Source organism: Cavia porcellus, unplaced genomic scaffold (assembly GCF_034190915.1).
Source record: "Cavia porcellus strain 051 isolate PalLab524CR breed Dunkin Hartley unplaced genomic scaffold, mCavPor4.1 scaffold_17, whole genome shotgun sequence".
NCBI classification, from domain to species: Eukaryota; Metazoa; Chordata; class Mammalia; order Rodentia; family Caviidae; genus Cavia; species Cavia porcellus.
In genome coordinates this window covers 20,992,053-21,005,294 of record NW_026947500.1, presented here as the reverse complement: position 1 = coordinate 21,005,294, position 13,242 = coordinate 20,992,053, and the positions used below count along the sequence as shown (strand labels likewise).

At 39.8% G+C, this 13,242-nt stretch overlaps 1 protein-coding gene across 2 annotated transcripts in view; it reads right to left on the bottom strand.

The window, feature by feature from the left end:
- Hsd17b3 (hydroxysteroid 17-beta dehydrogenase 3) overlaps positions 1–9,065 on the bottom strand; it is a 66,854-nt gene extending 57,789 nt beyond the window's left edge. Inside the window, exon 1 of one of the 2 annotated variants that reach the window (XM_063227385.1) lies at positions 8,923–9,065. The gene's annotated coding sequence lies outside the window, so the exon portion shown is untranslated. Of the gene's footprint in view, positions 1–5,688; positions 7,865–8,922 lie in introns of those variants that run through there. The other variant, XM_063227386.1, reaches the window with a different exon arrangement.
- Positions 9,066–13,242: the final 4,177 nt, after the last annotated feature.

Here is a 13,242-nt window from a genome sequence, read left to right as displayed (position 1 = left end):
CATTTAGATTATGTTCACTTTTTGCACAGCTCTCTAGCTGACAGGCTTCTGAATGAAGTATTCTTTCTGCTATCTCTGTAGCACGGGATGTCCCCTGTGTCAACTGTGCATTTGGTAGTGAAGAAAAACCAAACCTAGACAAAGAAAAGATGGCAGCCGGGGGGTCTTTTCCTGGATTGAAAAACTGCTGTGGTTTGGTCTCCCAAAAGTTCCTGTGTTGGAAGGTTGGTCCCAGAGGGTAATAGAATCATTAAGCGACAGGGCTTAGGGTGCTTCATTAAATTATTGTGTGGAAAGAGCACCCTCAGTGGGAAATATTGGGCAACTGGAGAGAATCCTTCCAAGAGCAAGTTGTTACAGAAGCCCGACCCTGACTCCTAAATATCTCCCTGACTTCTTGTTTGGACATGTGGTCCCTGCCACTCACATGTACTTGAATCATTTCTAATCTAACTCTGATGACCCAGCTCAAGGAGTCCTCACCAGAGCATACGCTATAATGGTTGTACCCTCAGCATCCAAAGCTTGACTAAGCAAGATTCTTTTTAAATAAAGTTAGCCCACCTTGAGTATTTTGTTATAACAATAAAAAGTGAATACAGGAACTACAAAGGATGCCAAATCCAAGTCACATCTAAATATATATATAAAGTAGCAAAATCTCTGCCCTAGATCTTAGATTTACTATAAGAAACAAACAAGGAAGTCAGATAATCTCAGTTATGAGAGAAGGGTAGAGCCACATGTGATTAGTCAGCAGAGTCTTTTTTTTTTAATTTTAAGGAGAAGAAGAAAAAAAATAACAGAAAAAGGGTACAAGTTATACAGAATTTCAGAAAAAATAAACAGTAGGAAGTCACTAGTTAATAGATTACATATTGTCATCTTAGAAATAGTTGTTCAAGTTACAAAATTAAAACATTTAAAGTGGACTTTCAAACAGTGAGAGTACAAGCAGTTCTGTTCAATGATCCAACAAAACTCAGTAATATGGTTACCTACCTTATACACTTCAATATATATACAGTTATGTCCTTCAGAGCACTTTCTTTTTCTCTCTTTTGTACAATGACAATTACACATTTTGGGTTTTATTACTCCCACAGTTCTTATTACTTTTCTTTGAAGAGAGTAAAACCAAATGTGACATAACAGAACAAAGTCAGTCAAATCAAAAGGATGGGTATAATACATAATGTAAAAACAAAATACAAGGTGATCAACAATAGTTACCATAATGCCTCTTGCTATCTTAAAAAGAATTGCCAATGTCATCAGTTATAATAAAATTGAACAAAACAGTAAAAAATAAAACCAAAACATTGGAGACATCACAGGACTTCAAAAGAAGACAATAGTCAACCAGAATGGGCGTCATAATGAATCTTATTGTCTTCACAGTTATGCTTATACTTTTGAACTTGGTACTATCAAGCAAAACAGAATAGAGGAAAATCAGTCAAAACAAGATGGTAAGAGCAATACAGGGTTTCAAATCAAGTTCATAGGAAATCAAAGTGGGTTAGTATAATATATCCTGCTATCTTTCTTTCATTTTTCCCTTAATTAAAAAGATAAAAATAAAAAAGTAAATAATAAAAAAGGAGATTAAGATAAAAGAGGGTATAACAACAAAACAGCACAGGTCAAAACATAACCATTTAAGCACAATAGTGTTTCACCACTAGATACTCCAACATAAAAATAGTTACCATAGTGTCTCTTTCCTTGAAATCTTTGAGTATAACTTCATATACTGTAGCACCAAACATAACAAGACAATGTAAAACCATTCAAGAGAATGACAGTATTACAGGGTATTTAGAACCAACTATCAGAAAATGAACAATGGTTTCTGTATAATCTCATTGTCTATAAAAGTTTTTGTTTATATTATCACATATAATAAAATCCAGTAATATACAACATGTTAAGACCGATGGAGACAGAAGAACAAAAGCTTGATGGGACTTCAAAACAAGATGATACTAAATCAGCATTAGCTATTATGATGTCTTGTTTTCTCCAAAATAGCTATTTCTACCATCCAACCTTCTCTGCCTCATTTCTGTTGAGCTCTTTTTCTGTCATTAGTTGTCAGTTTGTCTTCTTCATTTTGCTTTCTGTTCCATTCATTGTGGCCTCTCTGCCACTGTTTCTGGAATCTTGGTATTTTCCTTTTTTAGAATATCCTACAGTATTCTCTGTAGAGCTGAATTGGTGGTTGCAAATTTCCCTAGTTCCTCTTTATCCTGGAAGCACCTTGTTTTTCCATCAATTTCTAGGGACAGTTGTGCAGGATATATCAATCTTGGCTGGAGGTTATTATCTTTCAAAGCTTGAATTATTTCCCCCCACGCTCTTCGTGATTTGATGGTTTGTGCTGAGAAGTCTGCTGCAATTCTGATGGGTGTTCCCTTGTAAGTGATCTGTTTATTGTCTCTGACGGTTTTTAATATTCTGTTCTTATATAGGATTTCTAGAATTTTGATTATTATATGCCTGAGTGTAGCTCTGTTTGGGTTGTAGGTGGCTGGGATCCTGAATGTCTCAAACATCTCAGTATCTTTACCTTTTGCTAAATTAGGGAAATTCTCTTGGATTATCTCTGTGAATAGCTTTTTTAGTTCATCTGTTTGTGCCCCTATTTCTTCTTTTATGTTCTTAATTCTTAAGTTATAGGTCCTCTTATCATCTTCTAGCCTTTGTATTATTGCTGTTTCTTTTCTTATTTTTAAGAAGTTTTTCATTTCATGCTCCCACATTACAAATCTGCCCTCCAGTTCAGATAATCTATCCTTAGTTTCTTTCAAGCTGTTATGCCAGCTTTCAGTAGAGTTTTTAGTTTCCTGGTAATCTTTTTGAACCCGCTTCACATATTCTATGTTTTCTCTATTTTCTCCATCAAACAATTCTCCCCTTTTTTTCTGTTCTTCCATTCCATCATCTGTTTTTTCTTGGGTGGTGCTTGGCATTTCTCTAACTATTCTACTTATATCTTGCTTTATTTTGTTGACTACTTCACTTTTGAACTCGTCTATGAGACTCTGGAAATATCGCTTTATGTCCATTGGTGCTGTGTCTGATATTGCATGTTTTTTGTCCTCATTCTCCTTTGCATTTACCTTTCTTGGATCAGTGTTCTCAGGATCGGGGTCTGAGGACCCTTTCTTGTTGCTCCCTCTTCCCATACTTTTTGTTCTTTCCATACAAGCATATATAGGAGGCCCAGTTTTTTTCTTTGTCAGTTACAGTTTGTTTGAATCTGCTGGCTAGGTGTTCCCGCCCACTGAAGTGTACTAGGGAGACACAGACCTGGGCAGCCTCTGCTGGGCCCACTCCTCCAGGTCTGTCAACCTACTGAAGGCTTCATTGCTAGGGTGCACCACCAGGCGCTGGGACCTGGTTTGGGCTAGCCTACTGGGTCTTAGTCAGCGGCGTCACCCAGGCCAACCACTCCACATCAATCCCACTTGAGAGGGGAATATGCGACTAAAGTCACTGCAGCGTCCTATTCCGGCTAGTCTGCCTGGTCCCAGAATGTCCTCTTTTGGAGCCTCCTAATATATGGAAGGATGCCCATTCCTCTCACTCACTGCAGGTCGATGCAGAGCTCCCCACTAGTCCCGCTCTGAACTCTGTTCCCCGATTCCGGCTCTCAGAGCTTTCGCGCGTCTCTCTCCCTGTTGTGCCGATTTGGACGCAACAGCAGCAGCAGCAGCAGCAGGAAATTCAAATCGCAGCTTCCAGAGGCATGGGTTCCAGCTTCTGCACTGAGATTTTATCTGTTCCAGTTATAGCACTGGGACTGCATTTCCAGTTGGTTTCTCTCAGCTTAGTTCATTCCTGGGTCAGCAAGGTATATCTCCCCTTGCTGAGGACTCCTCACACAGCACCATTCCTGGATTCTAAGCTGGGTATCTCAGAGAGCCTCCATAGCTGTTGTTATCTATCTTCCATGTTCTCCCAGAAGCTCTAGTCAGCAGATTCTTTAGAAGAGTTTCATGCAAAAATTCTGTAAAAAGGTGACTTTTGGGGTTGAAATTTGAATGAAAAGAATAATCCAACCCTGAAAATGTGAAAGTCCCTTCAGGCTGATGGGTCAGCTAGTTGAATCCCCTGAAGTGGGAAAAAAACAAGGTATTTAAGTAATAAACAGGACAAATAGCAGAGGAAGGGAAAAGAAAACCAGAGGAAGGTTGACCAGCCAGGTCCTCATGGTCAAGCGTTTGGAATTAGCTTAATAGAAAGCTCAGGAATTTGAGTTACTTAATATGAACCACACATCCAAAAGGCAACTAGATATTTCCTCCTTCTCATACCACATAGTAAAATACCTCCTTAAAAATCCCTCCTCTATACTTTGGAATTACATGGTCTCAACTCCCTGAGCTTTAGGTAATAAAATTACTGTTGAATGCTTTTATTTTTGCCATTAGGAGGAGACATAGCTATCATATTTAGTACGTATTAGCTGAGTTCAATACTTGGGTTGTTATGATGCTTACACTACCATGTATTTTGTCTTGTTAACTTTCTCCTTACACAAACTAAATATCCAACATCCACAAGTAAGAAAGGAAAGGTTTATTTAGCTCACAGCTTGAGGAGATTTCAGTCCATACTCTGCTAGCCCCCAGAGAGGGTGGCTTGGCAGAGGGGCATCATAGAGGAGAACCACTTCATAGCAACCAGAAGACAGCAGAATCATGCAAGCAAAGGAGGAAACAAGCCTTGTATTATATCCAGACTACCAGGAGTAGAGGGTATACCAAAGCAATCAGTGGACTGTTTTAGCAATCACATACCCTTAATCTCAGCATCATACACTCTAAATTCAGCCACCCCTGAAAAAGTCATGCCTATGACCGAATGAGGCTTTGAGGGGACATCTAGACACAAGCCATGACATATTTCTTCTCTAGGCTCAAAGGAGATCCAAAATCAGGTCTGCAGTTATATTATATCTCAACTTACCTTGATAGATAACACTGAAACTGATTTGCTTGTTACTACTACTGTAGCTGATTTAATTGTATAGGGCTACTCCTGGCTCAATGCACAATTTTGAGCCAAAGAATGTGTCTACTGATTCCACCATTACACCCGGGGAGAGGGACACAAGAATTCCTAACCCCCAAACTCAAGACTGGATCAGGCTCTGAAAGTGTGCTTGCAACCTGGAGGAGATAAGTTCCGAGTCTGAGTTAGCTTGAGTATTTCAGTGGGATCAGGGATCAGAAGACCTACTGAAGCCAGGGCATGCAGACTCTCTGGTAAAGAAGCTACATGGGAATCATATACACACCGTCTTTCTGAAACATTTAAACTGGGTTCCCATTGGATATCTTTTAGGTTTGCACTTTCATTTGTTTCTTTATTTAGTAATGCAGGATATGTTATGTTCATTTCGGGTTTTCTGTGTTTATTAGGCTTTTGATTCTAGGTGTTTTTTTCCCATTGCCTCTGATTTAATATATATCTAGGTTCTGTGCCTTATCTCAGTTCCCTGTCTAGTTTCTTCACCTCAAAGCCCCAAAGCAATGCTGTTACTATATTTCTTTATTCTTTTCCCAAGTATATAAACTTCTCCAAATTTTTAATTTCCCATACTTAGCTTCTCTTATCTCCCCTAGTATTAATCCTCAGTCCTCTCCAGCCTACACCTATGACTCTTCCATAACTTACCTATTGTCCTCCATATCAGCAGCTTCTGACAACCACAGTTTTCTTCAATCACAAAGTAAACCTCCTTTCTCCCACGCCTCACTTTTAACCCCACAAATAGACTGTTAAAACTCTGACACTAACCCTTCAACTCAACTAAAAGTACTTCAATAAAATCAGAGCCCACATCAAACTTTTCTTCTCATCTATCACTGTTCCCCTTTCTCCCTAGTGTCTTCCATTCCTCATCCAACCACTTTCCATCCTCCTCCCTCCACCTCACCTACAGCATTGCAAAACTACTACAAATAAATAGTTATGGTGTGAATACAGGATAGAGAAAGGCAGGAAGCACAAATGCAAGGACTGTCATATAGCCATGTTGTATGTTTCAATCTGTTTGTGCTGCTATAAACAGAAGTAATCCTTTCTGCAAAACATAGGGACAGAGTCCAAATCACTTAAAGTAAATAACAGAAAGAGGAAATAGCACTGGAATTACAAATCTGAAAATTATTCATGTGGAAGCAATATGCCACTAAATCTCCATATAAGTCACAAACTCTTCTCACTCTTCAAGACCTCAACCTGGATCAAACTTCTCCACAAAAAGGAAGGGGAAAATAGGAGGGCATAAATGAAATATATATATATCCAAAAAACCCAGATATACATTCACATAGGAACATGAGGAAACAACACAACACAAGTCCTCCAAGTTCCTCCAACTCTCCCAAGGCAGAGAAAGAGATCCTGAAGTGAGAGGAAACTAAATATCAGATACCTGAACTCTATGAAGTTAATGAAGGGGTGAAGAAAATGGTAAGTTCAAAGAGAAAATGAATTGAAAGGTCAAAGCAGTTTCTCTCAATATATGCACAGTAAATACAATGGAAACAAATTTTAAAAACTATCCAAGCTAACCAAAACAGTTCAAAACTTGAATACTATACTCACAAAAATACATAGAATTCTCAAAAAGATGTCAGAGAGAAATGCCTAAAGTTTAAAAAAAAACTGTATGGCATTCATAACTTGCAGAGATAACCAATGTGAAGAAAGTGTCTAAAATAGAGGACAAATTAATGACTCACACTGAAGTACTCAAAGAAGCCACATACACACAAGAGAAGCTTATCCAGCAACTACTAGGTGAAATGAAAAGATGAATGTAAGACTACCTGAAGTTAGATAACATACGTAGGTTTATTAACATGTTTACTGAAGTCATAGAAAAAAGTCCTAATATATTCTTGTAGTCCAAAAATGAGCCCCTACCCCCCCAACCTTGAATCCAAAAATGGGGCAAGACATGTTTTTAAAAAGCAGCGCTGATTTATTTTATCCTGGGCCCAGCAACACAGTGCAGTTGGAGTTTGCAAAAGCTGTGTGTCTCCCTCAAAACTTTTCAGACTTTTTGAAGAAAGCACAGTTTACAAAGTAAGGGGTTATGGATGTGGACCAGGAGATGAAAAATCTTTGATCTGCTAAGGAATGGAGAAGACCTTTGTTTCCCTTCACAGAGGACAGAGAAGTCCCACAGGAATTAACAATCCTTTGTCAACTTATTTTAGCACTCAATTTTAGTTAACATCTGTCATTTGCAGAGGGCAGCAATGCTTAACATATCAATTAGCTCAGATTCCCAGGAATTTACAGTTCTTTGCAGAGGGGAGCATTGATTAACATATCAATTAGGTCATCCAGAAAAATGGCACATACAGAATAGTATGAAGACATTACAGGTACTTTGGTCATATAACTTAGGCATAACACAAACATAACGAAGCTCTTTTTGCTAGTGTACAGCATATATGAAAAACGTTTAAAATAAAACTAAGCAACCCTTACAGAACTCAAAACAAATATGACCCAAAAAGAAAAAAACTCATCCTTATTTAATTATCAGATATCCTGCCATAAAAACCCTACAATTTTAAAAGCAATGAAAGAAAAAAAGTCACATATAAAGGTAAACCAATTTGACTTACAGCAGACTTCTCAGCATAAACCTACTGGCCAAGAGAGCTTGGAATTCAGTGATTCAAGTCCTACGAACAAATAGTTTCTAACTCAGATTAATTTATCTAGCAAAGCTATCATTCAAAATAGATGGAGAAATAAAGTATTTCCATGAAAAATATATACAATTGCGAAATCAGCACTTGAGAAAATACTTTAAAAATATTCTAGACAGAAACAACAAAACCAACACAACTAAAAACAGAGAGGAAACAAAAACTCCAAGTAAGGCAATTGATAAATGACAATACAAAATATCAGGAAAAGAAAAACAAAGGATTCATCAACAGATAAAGAAAACAATAATAGTGAATAGTCAACATATCTCAGTAATATCTCTCAATATTAATAACCTCAAAACTCCAATTAAAAGACACAGACCAGAAGACTGGATCACAAAACAGAATCCAACAACCTGCTACATTCCAGAAACCCATCTAATTCAGAAACATAATTATAAACTAAAAATCGAAGGATGGAAAATGTTTCATATACCAGGACCTCTAAAACAAGTAGGGGTAGCAATTCTAATGTCATACATGGTAAATTTCAAGTTAAAACTGATTTGAAGGACCAAGGATTTCACTTAGTTGCACAAGTGCCTGCCTGGAAAGTGCGAGGTTGTGAGTTCAATCCCTGGTATGGAAAAAAAAAACTGATTAGAAGCATCAAAGATTGTCACTATATATTAGTTCATGGAACAATCCAACAAAAAATTATAACATTGATAAATATGTATGAACAGGCAAACACTGGAGCATTGATCTTCGTAAAACAAAAGTTGATGATATTAAGAGATCAAATAAACACTAACACAATCATAGTAGGAACTTTAACATCCCACTTTCACAAGGAGACAGATCACTAAACAAAAAGTCAGTAAACAAATTATAGAGCTGAAACACACCCTTGAGCATATGGGCTTGAAGGATATATAGAGAGTATTTCACCCATCTACAGTAGAATACACATTCTTTTCAGCAGTACATCATACTTTTTCCAAAATAAATCACATATTAATCCACAAAGCCTAGTAAAATAAATATGAAAGAATATAAATTACCCCATGCATACTCTCTAACCACTGTGCAATGAAAATACAGATTAAGGACACAAGATATTTCAGAAAAGGCAAAGCTCCTAGAAAATTAACAACATACTCCTAAATAAGCAGTGTTCGCAGAAGAAATTAAAAATCCTCTGGAAGTTAGCGACAATGACTACACAACTCACCAAAACCTCTGGCACACTATGAAAGCTATTCTAAGAGGAAAATTCATCACAACTGTAAATGTTTGAACCTCATCCAGATTCAGTGTTCATATATAGTAATCCCTGGGAAAGTTATTAGAATTCTCATGAGTAAACCCCAACCTACCACTTTAAATGTAACCCACAGTGAGAAAAAAGAGGCAGAAACATATCTGCCAAAGAATCCTAAGCCCAGTCAGAACAAAGGTGAACTGGACCAAAGGCCACAACCCAGGGCCAAATCTGACTTTTAATCATTTGTGAACAGAGCAGTGGCTCAGAGTTGACTGACTGTGAGAATGGCAGGAACTACGTGAATTTTGTAAGCTGAGCTAGGTAGGAGGAACAATGGCACCTCCTCAATGCACAGAGAGAGGTATGCAGAGAGAGTACTAGATTCCAGTAACAAGTAGCCTCTAAGTCTGTAGCAATCCGCAAACACCGTTCCAGGAGGTATCTTGTGTTTTGGGTTGGTTGCCTCAGTTCTGATGCTGACCTTTATCTGCCCTGAGATATCACTGCTTCTTTTTCAAAGCTCTATCCCAGCCAGTAACAACACTTAGTTTATGCATAGTAGGAAGGAGCCTGAGGCAGGTGGCACACAGACCTGGCACTTTGCTTCAACAGCTACACATTGGCACCTCAGCTAGACTCATTTGCACTGCTTACAGCGTCTCCCTAGTGCCAGCTCTGTCCATATCAGTTGGTGGGAGCAGGGCAAAGGTGAATTAAAATGGAGGCAAACTGTCTTCTTTTGGGGGTGTCATCTTGGTGGTTCTCCACAACAATGAATGCTCATAATAGGGAAAAAGAACAAGACAAATAAGCAACCTTCTCTGAGGAACAACAACTAGCCCCAAATAGAAATTAAGGAGGAAAATGATAATGATGACAGCAAAATTCAATAAAATTGAAATTAAAAAGTTATTAAAGAAATCAATGAATTAAAAAGCTGGTTCTTTGAAAAATAAATAAAACAGATAGGCCCTTGGTCAGACTTAGAAAGAGAATTTGAAGAAAGACTCACACCAGTGCAACTAGAAATGAAAAGTATGAAATCACAACAGACACTGTTGAAATCTAGAAGACAGTGTAAGATCACCGTCACGAAGAAGACCCCAAGGAACCAGCTCTCATGAAAAATCAAGGGGTTTTATTATCCGTGCATGCATGGGACGCTCCAACCGCACTCCGGTGCCGAGAGGGGAGAGTGCCCGAGTAAGGGAGTGCAGAGTATATAAAGCCGAAAACCGCAAAGCAAGCGTCGGTTACAGAAGCAGATGGCTTGATGTTTTTGAAAACTCATATACTGTCTGGCAGGGTCAATATTTCACGGTGCTTTTATTTTTGGGAACGTTGGACCACAGCTTCCCTATCAGGCCAGAACATCTGGTTGTTCTGACCGTGTGACAAGGCAAGAGGCGTTTCCTGAATGTTTTAACTCTTCAACAGTTAGCAACTACTTTAAGAAATTTCATTCCAATAAATTACCAAATTTAGGGTGCTGTCCGGCTGCCAGCATGATTTCAGAATAATAAAGCATCATGGCTTCCCATCGACTGCCATTTGCCGCCCAGGAACAATCCGTCTCCCCTCAACCCCGACATCCATCACCTTGAAGGACAAGAGACTGTGTAATGTCTCTCCAGTCCCATCAGGTAGGTCCTCAGGGCTTTGTCCCTGACAAGGTGGGTAGGGTGCTCCCTACTAAAATGTAACCCAGGGAGGCTCCTTGGACGCAGCCTGGGCAGGGCGAGGCAGAGGCTGGGAGTCCTCTCCATGATGAATGTAGCGCACTGTGACTCACAGTTCAAAGCAGAACATATTGTCTTGGACTTCCGGTGTCATGGCTCTGGTCCTGAACACATTGTGGAGTTCTTCAGCTCATTAGACCACCTTCGGAGACTTCTGCCGGCTGTGGGCTGTGTGGGAAGGACACTGGGACACCTGGAAGCCTTGCAATGCAACTGGAGCACCTGTGGGCGTGGCAGACTGTGGCAGCCCAGGACGGGAGCCACCAGTGTTTACTAGGACCCATGCCATCCTGGGACCTAGAGCACTGGGAAATCTAGCAACCCACTGTCCCCCAAGCCCCGTGAGGGGCTGTGAGCCTGCTGTGAAAATCAAACATCATATCCACCCACTCCCATTTAGCAAGTGGGAGCCGGTGATCTGGACATCCCTTGAGATGCTGACCACAGGCAATGCAGCAAATAGGGGGATTTCCTTTTACCATCTCTTTGAAGAAAAATACTTTTATCCTTGTTTCACTTTGTTCTAATTAATGGTGTTATTTTAGCCTGTTTTGTTTTGCTGAACTTCAATATACATGATAATATGGACAGCTATTTTGAAGAGAATGAGACTCTGAGACAGCCATTAGTGACTTCTCTGTTGTCTGGTTTTGAAGACCTAAAATGCCTTCCTCATTCTGTTTCAGATCAGTTTTATACTATGTTGTTTTGTATGAATTCTCTGTATGTGAAGATATGGAAGATTTGGAAAAAACAAGCGACAATATGATAGACAGTGATGGCCTCAGGTCGTCTAACTTTGGAATTTATATCTCTTGCATTGCTTTCTTATGTCCTATTTTGTTCTGTTTTGTTGTGTTTAATTTTACCCCCTTTAAATAAAAATTTTTAAAAATTACCAAATTTTGAAGAAGTGATCAGACTTCTAGACTCATGCAAATCACCAACGCTAACCCACAAAGACATAAATACACTTAACAACCCAATAACAAGCAAAGAAATTGACATGGTAATAGTCTACCAACTAATAAAATCCCAGTGCCTGATGAATTCATTGAATTGCATAAAACCTTTGAACATGTATCGCCAATACTCCTCTGCTGAGGACCAGCTTGACACAGGTGAAGAGAAGACAGTGACTGATATTAATTAATTGACATAAAATAAATTGAGTCAGTCCTAGGCCTAAGTACTTGTGATGAGGCCAGTGGCTGGTGCCAAAATGAACTTAATCCTCAGGCCAAAGGCCAGGATTAAAATTGACCTAAGGTTTATGAAGTCCTTGTGCCTCAAAACAAGACAAACACTACAGTTGAGGACTTTGACTCATCCAAATTCCTTCTAGCTCAGCAGTCTAGTTAACAGATAATCAGATTGCTAGTTAATCATGACCTGTTCCTGTGTGCTTTTCCAAAAAAGCTTTGTCCCTCAGGCTCGGAGCCTTGCCTGTATCATCAGTGCATACACATCATTTTCTGCAGCCTGCCACCACACTCCCCTCCCATCAAGCTGTGTACCTACTAAAAGCCAGGGACACCACGTCTCAGGGTCTTAGTCCTTCACTAGGCTTTGATCATCTTGGTTCATCTTGTAACTGAAATATATACATCTTGTCTGTGTTTTATTCTTCTGTCATATCCTTGAGCAAGATATCAGTGGTTCTAGGCCAGGGCCCTGATAACTGGAATTCAATGTGGGGCTATAATTGCCTACTCAGAGATGGGCACCTTGAGTGGACACCATTGGAGAGCCGGGATGATGATAGAATTGCATGTGAAGAAAAATGGGGGCACCCAAAAAGTGAGGTAAGGTAGTTGGAGTCTGCAGGCTTACCTTGATTCAAGCAGGCCCTTAATTCAGAGGTTCATGTGCCAACACAAATTCAAAAATCTCTTAAACAGGCACATGGCAGAGGAGAAATACTCCCCTGAGATCTCTCAACTTGGAATTCAGTTCACTCGGGTTTAAATCCATTGTGGAGCTTGCAACCATCAGCTCCTGTTTCAGACACAGAAAAAACTAAAATGCTCCCAGGAGAGGTTTCCACCCCCCAAAACAGAGCATCTGTGGGAAGAGCTGACTCCCCAAGCATGAGAGTCTTTATGAAGTGATCAGTCACCAGTGCGGGAGATGTTGGGAGAGGTACCAATTCGATCTGAAAGGGTCAGGAAGGGACAAACCTGCATAGATCTATCAGGACACGTACAGATTCTTGCAGGGGCCACTGCAACCCTAAAACGTAATAATAGGGAGAAACTGCTATGACTTGTTCCTACCACCACCTCTCACAGACTCCCAGGTGGGAGGGGGAGCTGGTCCTTGGGTAACGCACAGCAGCAAGCAGCTGGAACTACAAAGCCCTGCATACCAAGGAGCCTGGGGCAGTGCTGGGATCAGAGAAACCTGAGTACACTTCACAGCTGAGCTGGAAATGGCAGGGACACCAGACACCATCCAGCACTGGAGCAAGGGGCAGCTGCAGCTTCCATGGCCTAAAACACCATGCTATATGACACGCAGGGGCCACCAAGTTCTCTATCTCCTTCTA